Source organism: Aedes aegypti, chromosome 3 (assembly GCF_002204515.2).
Source record: "Aedes aegypti strain LVP_AGWG chromosome 3, AaegL5.0 Primary Assembly, whole genome shotgun sequence".
Classification (NCBI taxonomy): Eukaryota; Metazoa; Arthropoda; class Insecta; order Diptera; family Culicidae; genus Aedes; species Aedes aegypti.
The window spans coordinates 287239568-287261265 of record NC_035109.1 but is presented as its reverse complement, the minus strand read 5'-3'; the positions used below and the strand labels follow the sequence as shown (position 1 = coordinate 287261265).

The 21698-nt window shown below is 43.9% G+C and overlaps 1 protein-coding gene across 2 annotated transcripts in view; it reads left to right on the top strand.

Annotated features, from left to right (window-relative positions):
• The window catches only part of LOC5572723 (myosin-IIIb), a 396695-nt gene that overhangs the window by 101690 nt on the left and 273307 nt on the right, over positions 1-21698 (top strand). For both annotated transcript variants that reach the window (XM_001660491.2, XM_021851363.1), the window contains exon 2: positions 565-802. The gene's annotated coding sequence lies outside the window, so the exon portion shown is untranslated. The remainder of the gene's footprint in view (positions 1-564; positions 803-21698) is intronic.

The window sequence follows — 21698 nt, the reverse complement described above, 5'->3', positions numbered from 1 at the left end:
AATGCATGCATAATTGTGCCGAACCTCGCGGGAAATGAAAATAGGCCTTCGGAGCGGTGGAAGTGCGCTGAGGTTTCTCCGTTGGTGGCCCGTCGTCGGGTGGGTAGGAGTAGGGCAGGATGGTTCAAAATGCTAATTTGACGTTCAAGAATCCGGCATTGTAATCATCGGCATCATCGAAACTTCTAAAGCAGTTTTTTTTTTCTATGAAAACTTAATATTTTTCGATGAAAATGTGTTCTCTGTGTTTCGGTTGGAGAAATATTACTTTCATCATCAGGTTAATTTGAGCCATTTTAATTCGTGAGAGCATTTTGAACAATCTCCCCCTACTTCTTACTTTTACTTAAGGTCCGTCACGTCGGCTTTTCTGCAACGCATCGCACCGCCAAGACAAACAAATCCGAAGCCGTGACCGTCATGTTGTCGGTCGTTGACAACCGGATTGGATTTGGAACGACATTGACATTGACTGGGGAGTTTTCCCGCGTTTAATTACTCTTAATAATTTCATTAACGGCCGACTCAATTGTTGTACTGTTTTTTCCCTCGATTCAATTTCAGACCGTGTGACAGTGCGTGCAGTTTTGCGTCGTTGACTTGGTTTCCAGCAGTCAACCAGCAACGGTACGGCACTTGGCTTCGTGCAAGAGCATGACTCATTCGGAACTAGGCTCGAGTTCGTTGCAGCTGGAACCGGTTTCAATGGGTACGGATTAAGGTGCATTGGGGGAGCGCGAAAAGCCATAGACTGCAACGGAGACTAGGAAGCGCCAAAGGTCGTCGAGACCCTTGGTTGAAGGTAAGTTCAATGTTAGTTTGGGGAAGATCTTTTATGCGACTTGAAGGGGAGAATAACCTTCAAAATTTGTATGGGAATTACTATGGAAAAGACAGGCAATTCTCGCGTAACTTTTCAAAAGGACCCATGAGAAACTTCTTTCTGTCTCTTGAGATCGAAAAATCAGTCAAATCTGACAACCAGAAGCTGAGAAACAAAGCCCTATACTTGGGCATTTTATATGGAAAAATTGCATTTGGTTACTAACTATTGTCACTGACTGTATAGTTTGTCATAATATCGAAAGTTGGTTTTGGGATTACTTTGATTATTGAATACCCTTTTGGGGTCATGCACAAATTACGTCACGCTCCAGGGGGGGGGTCGAGCCAAGCGTGACAATCCTTACAAAATTTTCGGAGGACTCATACAAAAAGTGTGACGAAGGGGGGGGGGTGGTCGAAAAAGTCGAAATTTAGCGTGACATAATTTGTGTACCATCCCTTTGTCTCAAATTTAGAACAGACTCATATTTCGAACACTCGGTTTTCGTATGGCGATTTGGTTGAAATGTTTCACTGAAATATGTCACCAAATAACAAGGAAATGGTAGTCAATTTCAATTAAATTTTAACGTCTCCAATATAATTTATTTCGCGGGATTAGTGATGATTCTCTAGTTTGAGATCAGTAGAACAAGCTGAGATAAGTTTATATGCGAAATTATTAATTTGATTACGATTTATTCGTGCTGTTCGGAATTTGAATCAAGGTGTTCGGAATATGAGACAGAATCGGCATTTGAATTAAAATGTTGTTCCATCTTTTTTTTCTTCTTTCTGGCGTTACGTCCCCACTGGGACAGAGCCTGCTTCTCAGCTTAGTGTTCTTATGAGCACTTCCACAGTTATTAACTGAGAGCTTACTATGCCAATGACCATTTTTGCGTGCGTATATCGTGTGGCAGTAACGAAGATACTCTATGCCCTGGGAAGTCGAGAAAATTTCCAACCCGAAAAGATCCTCGGCCGGTGGGATTCGAACCCACGACCCTCAGCTTGGTCTTGCTGAATAGCTGCGCGTTTACCGCTACGGCTATTTGGGCCGCTATGTTGTTCCATACTTTTACGTAAAAACAATACTAAAACTAACTAAATCAACATGATTATCGGTACACCCAACAGCTAACAGTTAGACTTTCCGAAGAAATTAAAATTTACATGAATATCAACCAATTTTTTGCCCATCAGATGCATTTAAAGTTACTGTTGGCCTTAGGTGTTCGGAATATGAGTCAAAACGATACTTTATCATAAAATTGGTTAAGTTAGAAAGTTAAATTTCAAATATTGTTGTATTTCAAGAAATCTTATAGTTTGGGATTCACTTCATTATTTTACCATCTCCTAAGACACACATCTCCAAATCACCGCTCGCTTTCGATTGGGTTCAGATTACGGTCGAGGAAAAGGAAAGTCACACCCATTTGGATAGCGTCCGAGCATCCAAACTGATCGTGACTACCTACCTATCTGCATCGCCCATCGAAACGGTTTGTTGGTCCGACGATCGAATCGCTCGATGCGTTTACGTTTGGGGCAAATAAAACACACAAAATATGTTTCGTTTTGGGGAGCTGGACTGAAGCTTCGGGGGGTTGAGGGTTATTATGATGGGTAAAATTTTAATAAGACATTTCACCGGTTTCACTTTTCTGGTCTGTGCATGAATGTATCTTGAAAAGTTTGGCTAATTTTGCGTTGGGCCTCCGCAGTCGTTGGAATCGTTTAACGTAAGTGATTATTTGTACCTGTGGTGTAGCGATAAATGTCAAGTTAATAAGCGTTGAATCGAATTACTCGGCATTAGTATGGAGTGGTGGCTTGCTTGAGAGGTCCATTTGGAATTCCGATCATTTCCGACAATTGATGGGCTGACCAGTTGTGATAGATGAGGGTTTTGAAGGATTTATAGATTGCTTTAATTGCCACGAAACTTCCAAAACAAAGTTGCAATGTACACAGCAAAAAATACATCATTCCATCAGTTTTACTTTACAACAACTCTCAAAACATAATCGGATTCGATCGACGAAAATGTCAAGAAACAAATTCAGAGTAGCACCGTATTCCAGGGGAAGATTTAAGATTTCGGCCGCATCACAGACACTCAATGTTTTCTAGGTTTAGGATATCTGATTATGATTTTAAAATATTTTGTATTAACTTCGCCAAATTTGAACAGATTTTCGATTTTTCGGCAGTTTTGGAAAGCAAATTTGATTGAAGTTTACTGAAATTAATAAGAAAATTCAGAAAGGAGGGTGGTTCATCGTGGAGAGGAGTTATGCAAGTTTCAAAAATCCGATGTTTTTTACCTTTTTTCACAATAATCCCTCTAAATCCATTTGTATTTCGTCGAACAGCAACCCTGCAAAGATGGTGTTCGCGTTGGATCCGGTGGGCAAGAAGGCGTTTTAACAAATTCATGGATTCTTCTGAATTTTCTATACAAGCTTTGGGGAATCCCAAAACTCGCAGTTTGGTCAAGTTAACGGTAACAATAATATTTAAGGAACAGACAAACTGTGGGATCATTCCGCTGACGTTTAGCAGTATTCAGTAATGACGCGTTTTCTTTGCTGCTAGTCGAACGTTGAGTAAACAATGACAACCTACAACGATACAAACAGACGAATTCGAACCAGAATGAGTCGAAAAATAAAATTATTGTGCTTAGTATTGGATTCAATTTCACACATGTTTCCAGTATAGTTAATTTTATTTATTTAGTTAACATCTAAACAGATAACACTGAATCAACAATTTCACGCCATAATACTCGATTCGTGGCCGCATCTCTCCAGCCTTCGTTCTACCCCACGCTCGCCAAATCGATACGCATTTGATCCGCCCACCTAGCTCGTTGCGCTCCACGCCTTCTTGTACCAACCGGATCCGAAGCGAACACCATCTTTGCAGGGTTGCTGTCCGGCATTCTTGCAACATGCCCTGCCTATCGTATCCTTCCAGCTTGACCTTCCTTGGCCGCCACACACCGTTTTCCTTCATACCGCAAAAGATCTTCCTAAGCACCGACGTTCTGCAGTGCTTGCAAGTCATCCTCGAGCATCGCCCACGTTTCATGCCCGTAGAAGACTACCGGCCTAATGAGCGTTTTGTGCATGGTACATTTGATGCGGGTGTGAATCTTTTTTGACCGCAGCTTCTTGTGGGGCCATAGTAGGCCCGAATTCCACTGATGATGCGCCTCCGTGTTTCACGGCTAACGTTATTGTCAGCCGTCAGCAAGGATCCAAGGTAGACGAACTCGTCAACCACCTCAAACGTATCCCCGTCTATCCTAACACTGCTACCTAGGCGAGCCCTGTCGCGCTCGGCCCCACCAGCTAGCATATACTTTGTCTTGGACGCATTCACCACCAACTTTCGCTGCCTCGCGTTTCAGGCGGGTGTACACTGTACAGGTCTGCCACCTATTCAAATGTTCGGCCGACAATGTCCATATCATCCGCGAAGCAAACAAATTGATTGGATCTCGTAAAAATCGTACGCCGACTGTTAAGGTGAAGATAAATCGAAGCCAAAACTCAAATTTTCAAGAGCACGGATCTGGAGCACCAAACATCCGTTTGAGTTGAAAACCTAATCGATTGGTCACTCGCTGGTGGTGACCAATCGATTAACTTTTCAGCTCAAACGGATGTTCGGTTCTCCAGATCCGTGCTCTTGAAAATTTGAGGTTTGGCTTCGATTCATCTTCACCTTAAGCCCGGCTCTCCGCAGAACACCTTCTAGCGCAATATTGAACAACAGGCACGAAAGTCCATCACCTTGTCGTAGTCCCCGGTGGGATCCAAACGACCTGGAATGTTCGCCTGAAACACAATTTTGCATACCTTCCATCGTCGCTCTTATCAGTCTCGTGACCTTCCCGGGAAAGCTGTTCTCGTCTATGATTTTCCATTGCTCTACGCGTACGTATCGTATGCCGCCTTGAAATCGATGATGCGTTTCTACCTGGTATTCACGACATTTTTGGAGGATTTGCCGTACAGTAAAGATCTGTAGACTTTGTCTACTTTGTAGACCGCATGTAGAATGGTGATCGCTCAAAAGTTCTCATAATCAAACTTGTCGCCTTTCTTGTAGACGGGGCATATTACCCCTTCCTTCCACTCCTCCGGTAGCTTTTCTGTTTCCCAGATTGTGCCTGTCAGCTAGTGCAGACAAATGGCCAGCCTCTCCGGGCCCATTTTTATGAGTTCAGCTCCGATATCATCCTCACCAGCAGCTTTATTGTTTTTGAGCTGGTTAATGGCATCCTTAACCTCCCTCAAAGTGGGGGGCTGGTTAGTTTCCATCCTCCGCAGTACTGACGGAGGCATTTCCTTCGTTGTCCCGTCCTTCATTGCCTGTGCTTTCAGCGCCATTCAGTTGCTCGTTGAAATGCTGCTTCCACCTTTCGATCACCTCACGCTCGTCCGTCAAAATGCTCCCATCCTTATCCCTGCACATCTCGACTCGCGGCACGAAGCCGTTGTGGGATGCGTTGAGCTTCTGATAGAACTTACGTGTTTCTTGAGACCGGCACAGCCGTTCCATCTCCTCGCATTCCGTCTCTTCCAGACGGCGTTTTTTCTCCCGAAAGAGGCGGGTCTGCTGTTGCCGCTCCACGTTCTGCCGGGTCCCTTGCTGCAGCATGACCGCCCGCGCTGCATTCTTATCCTCCATAATCTGCCTACATTCCTCGTCGAACCAATCGTTCCACCAACTCCGTCCCACGTACCCGACGTTGCTCTCAGCTGCATTGTTGATGGCTGTCTTCACTGCTTTCCAGCAGTCCTCAAGAGGGGCGTCATCCAGCTCACCTTCTTCCTGTTTTTTTTTTTTTTTTTTTTTTTTCTAAGCAATGGGGGGATATTCTGCTCAACAGACTCCGGACCGAGGTCCGGGAGTGTGGGGTTGAAGACCATTTACTACATGCAAGCAGTAAACAGGACTACACCCCCGACCCACTAAACCATTTCCATTGCCGCCAAACCCTTCGTCTCTCCGGGACCACCAAGAAGGCATTGCTTCGGAGAGGGGCTATTGCATATCGCATCCTCCAGGTTAGCTGCGTAGCCATGCAGCAACGAACATCGATGACACGCTTAGGGGGGTCCACCAAGGTACCCAAGCAGCACAGTTTGTTACAACTCAAGAATAAAATTCTCTCTTGAAACTAATCAGATTTGTCAATTGGTGAAAATATGACTTACAATTGCACTGAATAGCAACGCAAAAAGCGCAAGGCGGAGTCTGTTTGCAACAAATTTAAGTAATATCGAAATTGCTTGTTTGTTGCAAAATACTTAAAAGAAAAAAAAATGAAAACATAAACATGAACGAGTATCAAACTTCCGACCTCAAGATCACCAATCTTTACCTCTACTCACTACTCCACCAGCTCTACAAACAATTGCTTCGCCAATGCACTATAAAAGCGACCACATGGCCCATTGATCAAAGCTGTTGCTTATAACTTGACTGCACCGTTCGGAATACAAGTTCATTATTGGCGAAATTAGGCCACGCCTGAAATAATCTTAACTTTTCGCAAAAACTTCCGCGCAACACTTGAGAAACACCTTTTAAACAAACAAACTGTTGCTAGACCATGTTTTCTTTGTTAGATGATTCGTAAGGTGCAACTCAACCATATCGCAACTGGATTGAAACAAACAAACTTCTAGCTGTCATACACGAAGTTTAGTGCAACTTTCTCGCAACTGAGATGAATCTTCTATGGGAACGAAAATTGAATGCAAGTTGCGGATGCTTTAAATGAAAGTAATGTGAAACACAACATTAAAACCGGCATTTTGGGAGAAGTTTCAAGAGTTTGTTTGAAATGTTGCTGAAAACATCTTGATAAATTTGACTTTATTGCTATTTGCAAGGGACATTTGCAGCAAATCTTGTCATTTCAAATATGTTGAACGTCAAACAAGGAGTGAAATGCATGTTCATTGGATCGGCAATGAAACTTTATGATCCTTGATATTGATATGGAACCGAACTAGAACCAGATAAGTTACAGATGCTTTTATTGATACGTGATTGAAACCATTTTTGAAAAGCATTTCTTTGGAAGATGTTTCGCGTGCTACTTGGGTAGCATGCTGGCGCATTGCCAGCTTCCCGGGTGGTCCTCACCTCCCGTTGTCCGCTGATGGCGGGCAGGGTCGACTACTAAGCCCGCGCCCAGCTGCACCGCAGGTATCAAGAACTGATACTGCGGGCTTCGCAATTTGACCTACTGAAGGCTCAGGCCCTATCAGCTAGCACCAGCTGGGATTGCTGACAAAGGGGCCTCCACCTGCCCCGAACAACCAGAGGCTCGTATCCAACCCACTAGGCCGACGCCACGACAGCAGTGCTACCAGGATGTTCTCCCCGCGGCCACTTAATCGCTGTAAGGGTCGACTTCGACCGTAGGGCACCGGTATGACCTAAGTAGCCGACTGCGAACCCTTGGACCACCTGTTGTTTAGCGTCTGCACTAGTCACTCCTCGAGTCCACACACCACCTCCTTTGGAGTTCCGAGACGATGTGGGTGATAGCCGATGAAACGCCATTCCAGCCAAACTCGTCTTCACACATCCTCTGGACCAAATTGTCCGGAGTCGTGTCCCGACCGCATATGGCAAACATGCGGTCACGCATTGTGCGGAAACGCGGGCACACGAACAAAACGTGTTCCGCCGTTTCCTCTAAACCTGCACAAACTGGACATTCGGGAGAACCCGCATGACCGAAACGGTGTAGATACTGTCTAAAGCATCCATGGCCCGAAAGGACCTGTGTTAGGTGGAATGTTAGTTCCCCATGGCGCCTATTGACCCAGATATCCAACCTCGGAATCAACCTGTGAGTCCACACTCCCTTGGTGGAACTGTCCCACGCACGCTGCCATTTGACCATGGAGGCCAGTCTGGCAGTCCTGCGTATGCCTCTTGTGCCGCGCCTTTCGAAGCACTCTATGTCTTCCATGATAAGGATACCAATAGGCATCATACCGGTGATGACACAGAGTGCATCGTGTGACACGGTACGGTACGCGCTCGCAACCCTCAGGCACATTAGCCTATAAGTACTCTCTAGCTTGCTACGGTAGCTATCGGTACTCAAAGCCGTGTCCCAAGCCGGGCCACCATACCTCAGTATGGACGAGGCGACACTGGCCAGAAGCTTACGCTTACTGGCGTACACCGCAGAGCTATTGGACATCATCCGGGACAGTGCCACAATAGCTGTGGAGGCTATCTTGCAGGCATAATCGACATGGCTACCGAAGGTAAGCTCTGTGTCATAGACTAATACCCGATTATGGAAGTAACTTCCGAGAATCTTGTACAGGTACTCGGGTATCCCCAGACGCAGGAGCGCATCAGCAATAGCCGCCCAACTGGCACTATTAAATGCGTTCCTTACATCCAGAGTCACTACTGCGCAGTAGCGAATACCCCTCCTCTTACGCTGGAGTGCTATCTCAGCGGTTTTCTTAACCGTCAGAATAGCGTCTACGGTGGACCTCCCTTTCCGGAAGCCGAACTGGTTGCCTGAGAGACCATTTACACCCTCGGTGTACCTCGACAGTCTGTTGAGGATGATCTTCTCGAGCACCTTCCCCACCGTGTCAATCAGGCATATTGGTCTATACGCCGACGGGTCACCGGGTGGTTTCCCCGCCTTTGGCCATAGTACCAGGCTCTGCCTCTTCCACGCATCTGGAAATACTCCCTCGTCCAGGCATATCTGCATGGCAGATCTGAACATACCGGGAGCCTCCAAGATTGCGGCTTTGAGGGCCAGGTTTGGAACTCCGTCCGGACCTGGTGCCTTCCCCATGCTTAGGGATTTTGCAATCCCTACAAGTTCCTCATCGGTTACTCTATCCTCATCGCCAGCCCCAATCCCCGGCTGTCCTACAAAGGAGGCCATGGGCTAGGGTTGTGGCGCGGGAAGAGCCCCTCGATGATCCCCTCCAGCATCTGTGGAGATTGCTCCGTAGGAGCAATTGCACCTCTTGTCTTCGCCATAACGATCCTATAGGCATCACCCCACGGGTTCGCGTTGGCACTCTGACAGAGTCCCTCGAAGCAGGCCTTTTTGCTTGCCCTTATCTCGGACTTCAGCGCGACTTTGGCAGCGGTGAACACCGCCCGTCGTTCTTCACGCTCCTGCTCGGTACGTGCTCGCTGCATCCGTCTCCTGGCCCGTAGGCAGGCACGGCGCAGGTTCGCAATAGCTTGAGTCCACCAGTACGTCGGTGGTCTCCCATTCCTAGGGTGGACTTTTCTAGGCATGGTCGCATCGCATAGCACCGAGTAAGCACCGCTACCAGTTCGTCCCCGCTTAGGCCGAGTAGGTTACGCTCACGGCGGAGCGCCTCCCTAAGTACTTCATCATTGAAGTACGATGTCTTCCACCTACGAGGGCTTGGCCTTGACCTAGCCGCTTCCTCAACCCGCTGCCTGCTGTTGTTGTAGTCGATACTGTAGCGAACGGCCAGGTGGTCGCTGTGAGTGTAGGCATTGTCTACCCTCCAATTCGAACTACTCGTTAGGCCAGGACTACTAAAAGTAACGTCGATAATCGACTCCGCTCCGTTACGGCTGAAGGTACTTTTGGTACCAACATTAGCCAGATTGACATCTAGCACGGCCAGTGCCTCTAGCAGGATTTGACCTCGCTGGTTCGTGTTACGGCTTCCCCATTCCACGGCCCAGGCATTGAAGTCACCCGCTATTACAACTGGCCTTCGCCCTGTCAGCGCGGTCGTCATACAGTCCAGCATCTGCGTGAACCGCTCGGTCGACCAACTCGGAGGCGCATAGCAGCTACAGAAGAGGACCCCGTTTACCTTGGCGATCACGAAACCCTCCTAGGTAGTAGACACCAACTGCTGGACAGGGTATTTACCCGTTGTTCATATCGCCGCCATTTTTCCGGATCCATCCACGACCCAGTTGCCGTTGCCGGCGGGTACTCGGTATGGGTCCGATATGATGGCGATGTCCGTCCCCCACTCAGCAACTGACTGATACAGCAGTTGCTGAGCTGCGTCACAGTGGTTCAGGTTCAGCTGCGTTACCTGCACTGTGACTTTTCGTTAATGGCTCGTTTGAAGGTCGGGCACCTTGAGCCTCCCGTTGGGTGATTGTTGTTCACGGACTTGCCGGAACAAATCAAGCACTTGGGAGGGTTCTTGCAGCCTAGTGCCTCATGACCTTCCTCACCACAACGCCTGCACAACTTGGTCCTATCAGGGCCTTTACAGCCCCAGGACTTGTGTCCTGGTTCCCTACACCTTAAGCAGATCACCGGTTGCTCATGTATATTCAGTGAATATACTGACCAACCAACCTTGATCTTACCTACCTTAGCGGACTTATTTGCGTCCGCCACAGGTAGGTGTATTAAGGCCACCTGAGTACCTGCCGGACCTTTCCGTAGCTGAACGGCGGTGGTGGGCACCTGAACTTCGAACTGTTGCCGCAGTGCCGTGACGAGCTCTTCTGCGTTGGTGATCTCGTCAAGGTTCATCACCTTCAGAGTCACTGACTGCGTCAGAGCCCTCACTTCAACACCAGCGCCAAGGACCTCTTCCGCCAAACTTTTGTAGGCGGCGCCCTTGCGCTCCTTGTCGCGCTTAAGCTCGAGGATCATTTCACCTGTACGAGTGCGTCTGACACTGCGTACGTCGGCTCCTAGATCCGCAAGCTTCGCGTCACTGCGCATTGCCTTCAGGACTTCCGAGTACTTGGACTCTTCCGTCTTGATGATGATCGCATCACCCTTTTCGCGCTTGGCACCTACCCTCCTACCTTTCTTAGGCCTGGTATCCCTGCGCTCCTGATTCTCCTGTTTCTTCTTCTTGTTCTTCCTCACTACGGTTGTCCAGGGGGCGTCCCCCCCTGGTCCGCCCTAACCTGTGGTGATGGAGGACCTCTCAAAGGTCGCAACCCCCTGTTCCCATCACTCCGTGAGGGGCCAGCCTTTTCGGGCCCACCCTTCTCGGCTTTCCGGGACGCCTGGCTGGGGTCCGATTTTCCGGCACTTCTGCCGGTTTTCGGGGTTAGTATCCGCCTGGCCTTACGAGCGCTGCCGGGTAGCTCCTCCCCTGACGGCTGCCTCGCGCGCTTCTGCGATTGCTTGTTGTAAGCGTTCGCTTCCGCGCTTTTGGGGCTACCCGCGAAGACGAAGGGCTCCGTCTGGGTAGACTTCGGCACCTTCAATTCCACGGGCTCTGCCGCAGCCACAGTCGCCATGGGTTCAGCATGGTTCTGTTTGGCCGTCAACATTGACTTACGAAGTCTGAACAGGGCCTGCTTGAGGTCCTTGCTGATGTTAGACTTCGAGGACGTCAATTATGGAGTCGAGCTGCTGTGCAGCCACTTCCATCGCAGAGAGCCCATCTCTACTTTTATTGATGGCCCTCATCAACCACGCTCCATCCATAACCTCACCCGATGCGTTAGCCGGGGATGAAATATGGTTTCCAGCACTGGCACTACGTGCACTGCTGCCTCCTCCTCCTTCCACTCTCCTCAACGGAGACCTAGCTAACCCACTTCTTGCGAAGGGGTTCGCTTCCCTACTACTGCTACTACCTGCACTACTACTATTGTTTAGATTAGAAATTGTACTCATTATTGAATCCCACGAGTAGCACGGGAAAAGAGGTCCACCACGCCAGAGCCCTGCGTTAACGCGGTAAGGGACAAAATACTGTGAGGGGTGCCCAGGTGCCCTACAGGCTCCGTTTATAGCCGAACATCTTTTTTACCCCTTCGACCATTCATTCCTCAGCACGGTTTTTCGCTTGACACCTTCAATTGGGGTTACCCCGTTTGATGGACTCTTACCACCGGAACTGGTCGTCCGTAGTTCAATTCTATAAGCCGGAAACTACACGGCAAACCTTCTTCCTGTAGTGCAGCCTCAAGGTACTGCGCTTACGCATTGGCGACATCCGGTTGCTTAAGCCGCTCTAGATCATACCGGGGCGGCCGTCGGTACTCTACGTTGTACCATCACCAGATAGTGGTGAGAGTCGATGTCAGTGCCACGATTGGTCCTGACTTCGATATTGTCGGAGAAGCCTGGTGATTGTGAAACGGCGCACGAAACTATCTGTCATCAACGATGTGTGGTAACAAATCCCGCATCGGTACAATATAGCAGCGTTGTCGGGTGAAGGCGAACTCGATGGAGCTGCAGGAGTACAGGCAAAGCAATAATTAGCGATGCTGCCGAAAGAAACGAACTTCAAGAAACGATTGGTTTGACGAGGAATGCAAAGATGTGTTGGAGGAGAAAAATGCAACGTGTGCCGCGATGCTGAAGCTTACGTACGTGGAAAAACGTGAAACGGTACAGACTGAACGGAAACAGCAAACCCGCCTATTCCGGAACAAAAAGCGCCGTTTGGAACTCAATGCATCCCACAAAGGCGTAGTGATAATAATGGGAGCATCTTGACGGACGAACACGAGGTGATCTAAAGGTAGAAGCAGCACTATTATGAATACCAGCCGTGAAGGCTGTCTGTAAATGGGCAAAGAGTGTTGGGTTCGCAATTCTACTGCAGCCCGAAAGCGCGTCGGGAGCCGGCGAGGAATGTTCTCGTTGAATAAGTCTCCATCCCGAAAACCAACCGGTTGTGGGTTCTAGGTATCACTCTGGATCATACGTTGGCAATCTAGCCCCATTGCAAGATTGCGAAGAAAGCATGTGAGTCACGCCTAAGAATGCTCCAGATGATCGGAGCCAAATTACCCTCAGGCAATCGGACAAGTCTGCTACGCTACAAGTCAGATTGGCCTTAGTCACTGCAAAGCTGACGTACGGAATCGGATTGGTGAGCCGAGGAGGACCAGCAGCTTTGTAGATCCTTGCTCCGGCATATAATAAAATGGTTCGGTTTGATTCCGGAGCTTTTATTACTAGTCCGATAAACTCGATCATGGCCGAAGCGGACACCGTACTATTTGAATTGCTGGTGGTTCAGTGCGCAGCGAGGACAGCGATCCGAATTCTTTCGAAGAACAGCCGTAACAACACTCTCTCTTTGACTCGGCGCGCATCGGATCGTTTGGAGGAAATCACCGACACAGCACTCCCTGCAATCGGTCAACTTGTGAGACAAGGCGATCGAGCTTGGAACGAATGGAAACCTTCAATTGTATGGGACGTGAAGCAGAGTATCCGAGCCGGTGATCCATCGAAGAAAGTCCGTCTAGTCGTCCAGCATGTAGCATGGTCACTTTTTTGTGAATATTATTTTAAGATTTATTAAACATAAACGTACGTAAATTGTAATATAATCACATATATTATTTTTTTTATATTCTTCAACTTTAATTCATTATCCGTGTCAATTTATTTCTCATTAAATTTTATATTCTTTCATTGTCAATATGAACTAAAATTCAATAGTTCACTTAAATATATGCGATATTCAATATCACAGTTCAAAATACAATTCACCTTTCCAAAACCACGTACAAAACTAGCATACAAATCGCTTTCTACAAATACTATATCAAAAAAAAGTTGGTTGGTAAATGGCTGGGCATGGCGTACCATTGGTACCTCGCGTACCTACAGGAATAAAATAGACCCCTTTGCCCAGCAATTCCTATCCCTATCTCCTCGTGGTACTGGCCGGGGTACGAATAACTTTAGGGAAGATCGAGTAACCAACCCTGGTGGGAACTTTGGTCGTATGCTGACAGGGAAGGGGGGGTTTTGGTTTTGCTTTTGCTTCTGCAAACCTGGAGCGTCTGTACTCCATGTTAGGAGCGGCTCACAACAGCATCTGTTCCCCATGTCAGGGGCGGCTGATCATCGTCCGAGTGCCAGAGAAGGACTCGCTAAACTGTGCACTATGGCCCTCCAAACATTTAGGGGGAATGGTCCTCCGGAAATCTAGGGGGTTGGTGCCAGCCGTAAAAAAATCAAGTAAGGAATAATCAACGAGAGAATACAAACCGGGACAATCGGCGAAGACCGCAGCGACGAAAAGGGAATAGTGATTGGAAGTTCGGTACGTGGAACTGTAAATCTCTCAACTACATCGGGAGCATACGCATACTCGCCGACGTGCTGGAGGACCACGGAGTCGGCATTGTAGTGTTGGAAGAATGCGAACGTTTAGAGGTAACCATACCATCTACCAGAGCTGCGGCAACAAACGAGCTGGGAACAGCTTTTATAGTGATGGGTGATATGCAGAGGTGCGTGATCGGGTGATGGCCGATCAATGAGAGAATGTGCAAGTTGAGGCTCAAAGGCCGGTTCTTCAACTTCAGCATAATAAACGTGCACAGCCCTTACTCCGGAAGCACTGATGATGGTAAAGACGCTTTTTACGCGCAGCTCAAACGCGAGTACGACAGCTGCCCTAGCCATGACGTTAAAATCATCATTGGAGATTTAAACGCTCAGGTTGGCCAGAAGGAGGAATTCAGACCGACTATTGGAAAGTTCAGCGCCCACCGGCTGACGTCGTGGCTTGGGCAGCGGTCGTACCGTTTTGATTCATATTACGGACACCTAAGGCCTTAGGTAAGTATAGCACAGCATAGAGCATACAAAATAAACCATTCTGTAGAATTCCTCAGCGTTATCGAGCGCCGGAAACCTTTAACTTTCGAATGATGGGTGAAGAATACGTTTCCGCTACAAAAAAATTCAAATAAATCGAAATGAATGGCCTTTTGATGATTCTTATTCCGGACGCTTCCTCACTTTTGCCTCATATTCCGGACACTTTGATTCGAATTCCGGACATCTCATGAAAATCATTAATAGAAAAGTCAAATCATCAAATAAAATTGTTAATCCGCTAAAGAGACGTCTAAGGCAGTTGTGCATTATAAATTTGCAAAGCTAATAATGAAAATAGCTTATTAAAACGAGCCTCGAAATTGTGAACTTTTGAACGCCGAAAATTGAAACATTTCGTATGAAATGTTTCCCATACAAAGTAGAGTGTCCGGAATTAAAAGCTGTCCATAATATGAATCAAAACGGTACTCCCGTTCAAGCTGCGCGTAAAATGCGTGTTTGTCATCTTCAGTACTTCCGGAGTTAGCACGTTGATTATGCTAAAGTTTAAGAATCGGCATTTAATTCTCAACTTCCAAATTCATTCGTTGATCGGCAACCACCTGATTATCGCTCCAAGAACGATTTTAACTCATTTCCTTCAGCATGATGAGATGACCGAATGGTATCGGACGTGACTCTCACCAGCTAACTCACCAGGATTCAGATCACGGCCAATCTTTTAGGTATTTTTCGTTAAATTTTATATCTGGTTCTATCGATTGGTAGACATAAATTTTCAGTAGTCACTTGGCTGGTTTTATGAGTTCAAAAAATGTTAGTTAGGGACATCATAGTTGCAACGGGACTGATTTTTTTTTGCTGTGTTCGAAGATACAACTAATGTTTAATATGATTCGCAATCAGACGAATCGTCCGGTGAACTGCAAAGCGTATAATTTGTGCATAGTTCTTCACCTGTGGTAAAAGTCCAACGCAGATCTTGGAAATGCGATCCACCTTTGTTTAGGACTATCTAACTGCCTTCACTCTTGCAGTGACCGATGATTAATAGCCAATTAGACGTTTTCATCCATTCACAAAAACTCGTTAGTGCTATTTTGGGTAGGGTAGGTGTATCAGTATTCGCCACCCAATGGAAACAATAATTTTTATAAATCAATCAAAAGACTTTACAATGTTGTGAGTGTGTTGAACGAGGAAATTCAGCCACAATATGGCCGTATAAGGCGCATAAATCTAAATTTTCTAGACTTTTTCTAATTATTTTTTCAGACTACTTTGAGATTATTGAGAATGTTGCCACATCATTTTGAAGTGTTTAATGTGCACTATACGATATTTGCTTGTTTCTGTCGTAAAACGGTACATAACCCACGGTGACGAATACCGGTACCTCCACCCTACCGTCATATAAGCTCAGGTCCCAAAACGCGTCATCATCACCCAAACCGACCCAACCCAATAGCTTCATCCAGTTTGTTTCGTGTAACATCGTCCAAATTCAAAATGCGAGCAATGAACTTTCGTAGCTTCGTGATGGTGATGATCACATTTCACTTTTTTGTCATTTCGGTTTCGAATCGGTTACGTAGATGCGAGGTGATTGTCGTTTTTTTGGGTGCTATTCCGTCGTTGACATTGAAAGTTTCCCCTTGGTTTGTTATTTGGGTGCGTTCGTGGCTCGGAAGTATAGAGCAATTTGAAAGAGGTACGATTACGGTGATTGCATATCCGACGTTTTGCGATGGCTGCTCTGCCATGTAATATGATATGGTATAATTTTAGACGAACGATGATCCTAAATTGAGTGATTCGGTTTGTGAGCCGAAAACTTTTTCGTTTGATATTATAATAGGCGTGTGTCTTCGGTCAATTTCTGTTTCTCTGACAAAGTAAGTTTCTTTCACTTTTTGCGAGATTCGCAAAGCTGACTTATGACAGCCGTGATTACTGTTATGTAAACAACGGTTATGATTGATCTGTAGTAAATTTGATTCACGAAATGGGTGATTCGCGTATCACGTGAGCAGCCAGTCAATTTCCTATTAGTCCAATTCGTGTTATCATGTTTTTTTAATCATATCATTTTAGAGGCTCTAACGCAAAGGGGATAAGTGACTTTTTGGTCAGTATTAAATTGAGTGTTTAGAAATATTTCACTGTTTTTAGCTTTCTAACAGTATTTGTTGTTAATTTTTTCATTCATTAAGAAAAAATATCATAATTCGTAAAAAGTTTGTTTTTGGCTTCCATACAATGTGTATAAAGTAAAAAAATATTGGTAAACTTTGAAGCCTTTTGTCATAATTTAAATTGCTTTTATTCTTCCATTTTCGCATACATGGAGAATGTTGGTCCTAAAATGCTGCCTTGAAAAACCTCAGCTTTTACAGGAAGTCTTTCAGACTTCCAGTTCTGAAAATTAACCGGAAATGTATGATTTGACAGATAACTTTGGATTATTCTAACAATGTATGTTGGAAAATTAAAGTTTTTTTTTAATTTAATAATCAAGCCTTCATTCCAAATGCTGTTGAATATCGAAAATTGAATTCAAGCTCAATTATCACTACAGCTTCCGGATGTCTAGAGCAATTAAAATGGGAGACCATTTTTGGATTTTTTGAGATTGGTATTTTTTTAACGTTCGGCAATCCTAATAAATAAACAAACCCTCATCGAGTGTTTATCCAAATTCACTTTCTCTCAAATTTGAACTCTAGCCCGTTTGCTTTTAATCTTTCCAATCAAATCTTCAAAGCGCTGAGCAAAGCGAAGCCCGCTAATTCCGTCAACCGCGAAGAAGACCACCGTCTCGGAAAGCATTTTCCCATATATGCAAATAAAAACCAACTTTGAGGTAGGTAGATGCCGCAAGACCAATTCGTTAGCTTGTTAGCTTCAGCCCCATAGACCACCAGAGTCCAGCGTAGAGAGTTTTTCTTCCACTCTGTTTATGCTCTGAGCTTCTTCACCAAGCCGACCACCGACGGATTCACCTAGTGATAGCCAAAGTCCACAGTCGAGAGGTGCACATCTTGAAGGTATGCGATATGCAGTTTTGTTATGTCGGTACACCCAATCAGTAATTACAAAATAAAAGATAGATGACCAGATTTTGTCATCCCCTTTTGCAAATCATTTTTCAGCTCTTCTGCAAAAGGTAAACAAGATATCAGAATTCTTCCTTCACGTTGTCATGCATATTTATAATTTTAACTGGGTTTAAAATTTGAAGAAAATTTAACAATGAAACTGTGATAGCCGAAAGTTCTTCGCAAAAAGGGGCTGACAAAATCGGGTCTGTACTGCAATACTTTTCACATGAAAATCTTACACATATTGTAATGTTTTACTGTACATACGGAACAAGTAAATTTTTTCATGTAGTATTTGTAATAAAATCTAAAATTTTCTGTCAGAAATCCTTACATTTCCTGTATATGCAACGATATTGTACAATTTTTAGGGCGTGCAAACCAAAAAAGGATTTTTGTATATGTACTAAGAACGACAAAATGAATATTTCTATATGATTGATGAACAATATTTTGAGTATAGATAACAGGTTTGGACGGATGATTCATATTGGCAGAGGTAAATATATTTTATGATGGAAATATACAAAATAATTTTGACAATCTTCACTTATTTAAAGTGGCTTTGTGCCCCCCATGAGAAGTCGTCACGGCCCCTAGAGGTCCGTGAATCACCGATTGAGAAACCTAAAAATATAGAGTTGTTATATAAATGTGAATAGAAATTTTAATACCAATTTCCCCAGAGTTTGTAAGAATATCTGTAAGAATAATTGGACATCATTCAAATCATATAAACTCCCGTGCAAAAGTTTGGGTTCACCCCCTAAAAAATATACAAAAGTGTTCTGTCCATATCTCTGTGATTACACGTCCAATTGAAACTCTTCAAGCCGCATTTGAAAGGCAAAGAGTTATTCTTACTTCCTATATATTTTTTCGAAAACATTTTTTGAATTTTGTATACTAAATTTTTACTTGAAGTTGTTACATTTTTCAAAAAACACACTGAAAAATCATATCTAATTTCCTCAGCATTGGATCGACCAAAATTTTAAATCAAAGTGTCATTAGAATCGTAATCTTATATTCTTTGAAGAATCCCCCTCGAAATTTTAGCGAAAAAATCTGGAAAGTATTCAAAATCAATGAAACAGTCAGTCAAGTCATCGTGCAAAAGTTTGGGTTCACCTGAGCCGCACGCATATCATTTTTGTCAATATCTCTGCCATTTTTCAACCGATTTTAATAGTTTAAAGCTTTTTCGAGCGCACAAAAATGGCGCGTACATGATTGGTTTGAGATTTCACAGATTTAAGTAAGTTCAGGTGAAGCCAAGCTTTTGCACGATACACCATACTGAGGGGTGAACCCAAACTTTTGCACGATGACTTGACTGACTGTTTCATTGATTTTGAATACTTTTCAGATTTTTCCGCAAAAATTTCGTGAGTGCCCTTCAAAGAATATAAGATTACGATTCTAATGACACCTTGTTTTAAAATTTTGGTCGATCCAATGCTGAGGAAATTAGATATGATTTTTCACTGTGTTTTTTGAAAAATGTCACAACTTTAAGTAAGAATTTAGTATACAAAGTTCAAAGAATGTTTTTGGAAAAATACATGCGAAGTAAGAATAACTCTTTGCCTTTCGAATGCGGGTTAAAGAGTTTCAATTGGACGTGTAATCACAAAGATATGGACTGAACACTTTTGCATGTTTTTTAGGGGGTGAACCCAAACTTATGCACGGGAGTGTACATTTTATATAAGTGAAATTTGAAATAAGATCGTTTCTGCATGAATCAATTGAAAATTCTAAGCCATATTTTCAGTGATCATTTCTTATGAATTCCTAGGAAAATATTTACGAAGTTCCTTGGCGCAAAATCTACGGTATTTGAGAAATTCTAAATTCTTGACATTTCACTTAAACTATTGGCGTAATTATCTCAAAGTTACAAAGATTCGTAGTAGATTTTTCGTGAGATTTAATACATTTGCTTGTAGTTTTGAGCCTGCGTAGATTTCTGGCAAGCTTTTGCAAAAATCTAACAAGGTTCTTGATAAAAAGTTTTTAGGAAAACTTTGTGCTAAATTCTAACAGTATCTTCATAAATTTTATTGGCAATTTTCTTATAGGTTACCTGAGGAAATCATTCAAACTTAGATAAACCTTTGATTTCATTCTTGAGACAACCTTCAACGAAATCCTAGGAAAGACTTTGACGACGTGTTGTTGGGATTTTTTTGTTGGAATTTCAGATGTAACATTTGAATGTGTCTGTCTAGCATACCTGTTAGTTTACTTTGCGAACATTGACAGATTGTTTCTGGAACCCTAAACAGGATTCTTATCAAGTTGGGTTCGGATGCCTGTTGAGTAACGCCAGAAAAAAGAAGAAGAAGAAGCCTGTTGAGATCATTTGTAATTTATTTGTGAAATCCTCTTTGAATTACCGGACGGTATCTCTCTTAAATTTCAAATTGATCCTTATTTGTCATTTATTTGTTTCCAATTTTTTAAAAGCTGATGTTCAAGGTGTCCGCAGGATGTTTGTAGAACTTAGAAAGGGCCACAGCTGAGAATCAACAAACATCTCGCAGATCTCTAAAAATGAATAATTATGGAAACAAGTCGGAAATCTCACGACAATTTATCAATTGAACTGGGCAGCTAAAATCACACCTATTGTCTGCCACCAAAGGCAAAAAATCGGCCTTGATGAATGGAGGAGTCCATTTAGAATTGATCAAGGAGTCTATGAAGTATTATTCATTGAGCTCGATGGAAAATTTTCATAGAAAATGAATAATTTTCAAAAAAAATCGTGCTCTGTTAATAGGGTAAAGAACAACTTGTGCACCTCCATGAATCTGGTGGTGAACTTAACAAGGGCGAAAAGTCACTATAATAAAGCAAATAATAACAACCAGCTAGCTTTAAGAATAACCGTTGTCAAAATGAATATCCGTGAAGAATCTTTGTAGATATGTACCAAATATCATTATGACATATATCAGTCGACCTCACCAAAAACCCCGATGGTTAGAGTGAAAATAAAAATGTTTTCTAACCTGTCTATGAGGTTCTGAGAAATTTTTGAAGATCTCGCCAAAAAGGTCATAGAAATCGAAAATAAATTACCTATGGATTCCTCCCAAAATGATCTAATTTTCATTTTCTAATTATTGGTGGCTTCTAACCTTTTATCAAATTACATTGGCAGTATTTTAACAACATTTGTTGTTAAACTAAACGAAAACAAAAAAATGAAAATACTTGATATTTTATAAATTTAGGCTCATTAAAATTCTCTCTTTAGAGGAACTAAAGCAGGGTAAGTAATTCCTCACATTTATACATCAAAGTGGCTTTTCGTACTCATGTTGCGTACACCAGAGCAGCGAGCTCGATTTGGAACACGGGGGTCATCTACACCTTATACCTTTAGGGTCGTTAGGGGACCACTCAGCGTCCACGTACGAACTTCAAATTTTTACCTGACTTTTTTCTTACCAAAACGAGCACTTTACAATGACGAACATTTCGCATTTTCAAAAAATAAGAGACGGCCTACTATACAATCTATTCAACCGCTCTCAGAATTGTTCTAATACGTCACGACCTCTAGCACAGGTCGTTAAAATTATAAAAAAAAACACTGGTTTTAATAATTTCCACATTAAATTTAAAATATGATTTATCGATTGTGCTGCTTTTCTCCGAATGCCGTTTCCCCGAATGTCACTTCGTCGAATGCCAGTTCTCCGAATGGCCCGTTTCTCCGAAAGCCATTTCCTCGATAGACCCATTTCCCCGAAAAGTGATGATACAGTTCAAAAAGGTGCAAGAATAATCTTTGATCCTCTTGATTAACCAGAAAAATCGAAACTGCGAAGAGATTGAATGAATGGAGCTTGGGATTAACTAATAATTCTTAATGTGCACAAATCGAGAGTTAAAAGTTTAAAAGTCAATAACGGCGCCGGTCACGCCCAATGCATGCGGTTATCAGGGAAGGGAAGGAATGTTAGTTAGACAACCATTGTTACTAGAGACCGAATATACCTCCACAGTTTTCATGGAAAGGATATTGGGTTAGTGCAATAAGGTGGGATCCATGATATAATTACGCCTAACCGGATACGTGATATTACTCGAATATGTATTGCATGCCAAACGAGTGAGTTTCCGGTCCTATCGTTCGCTCCCGCATAAGCAAACGA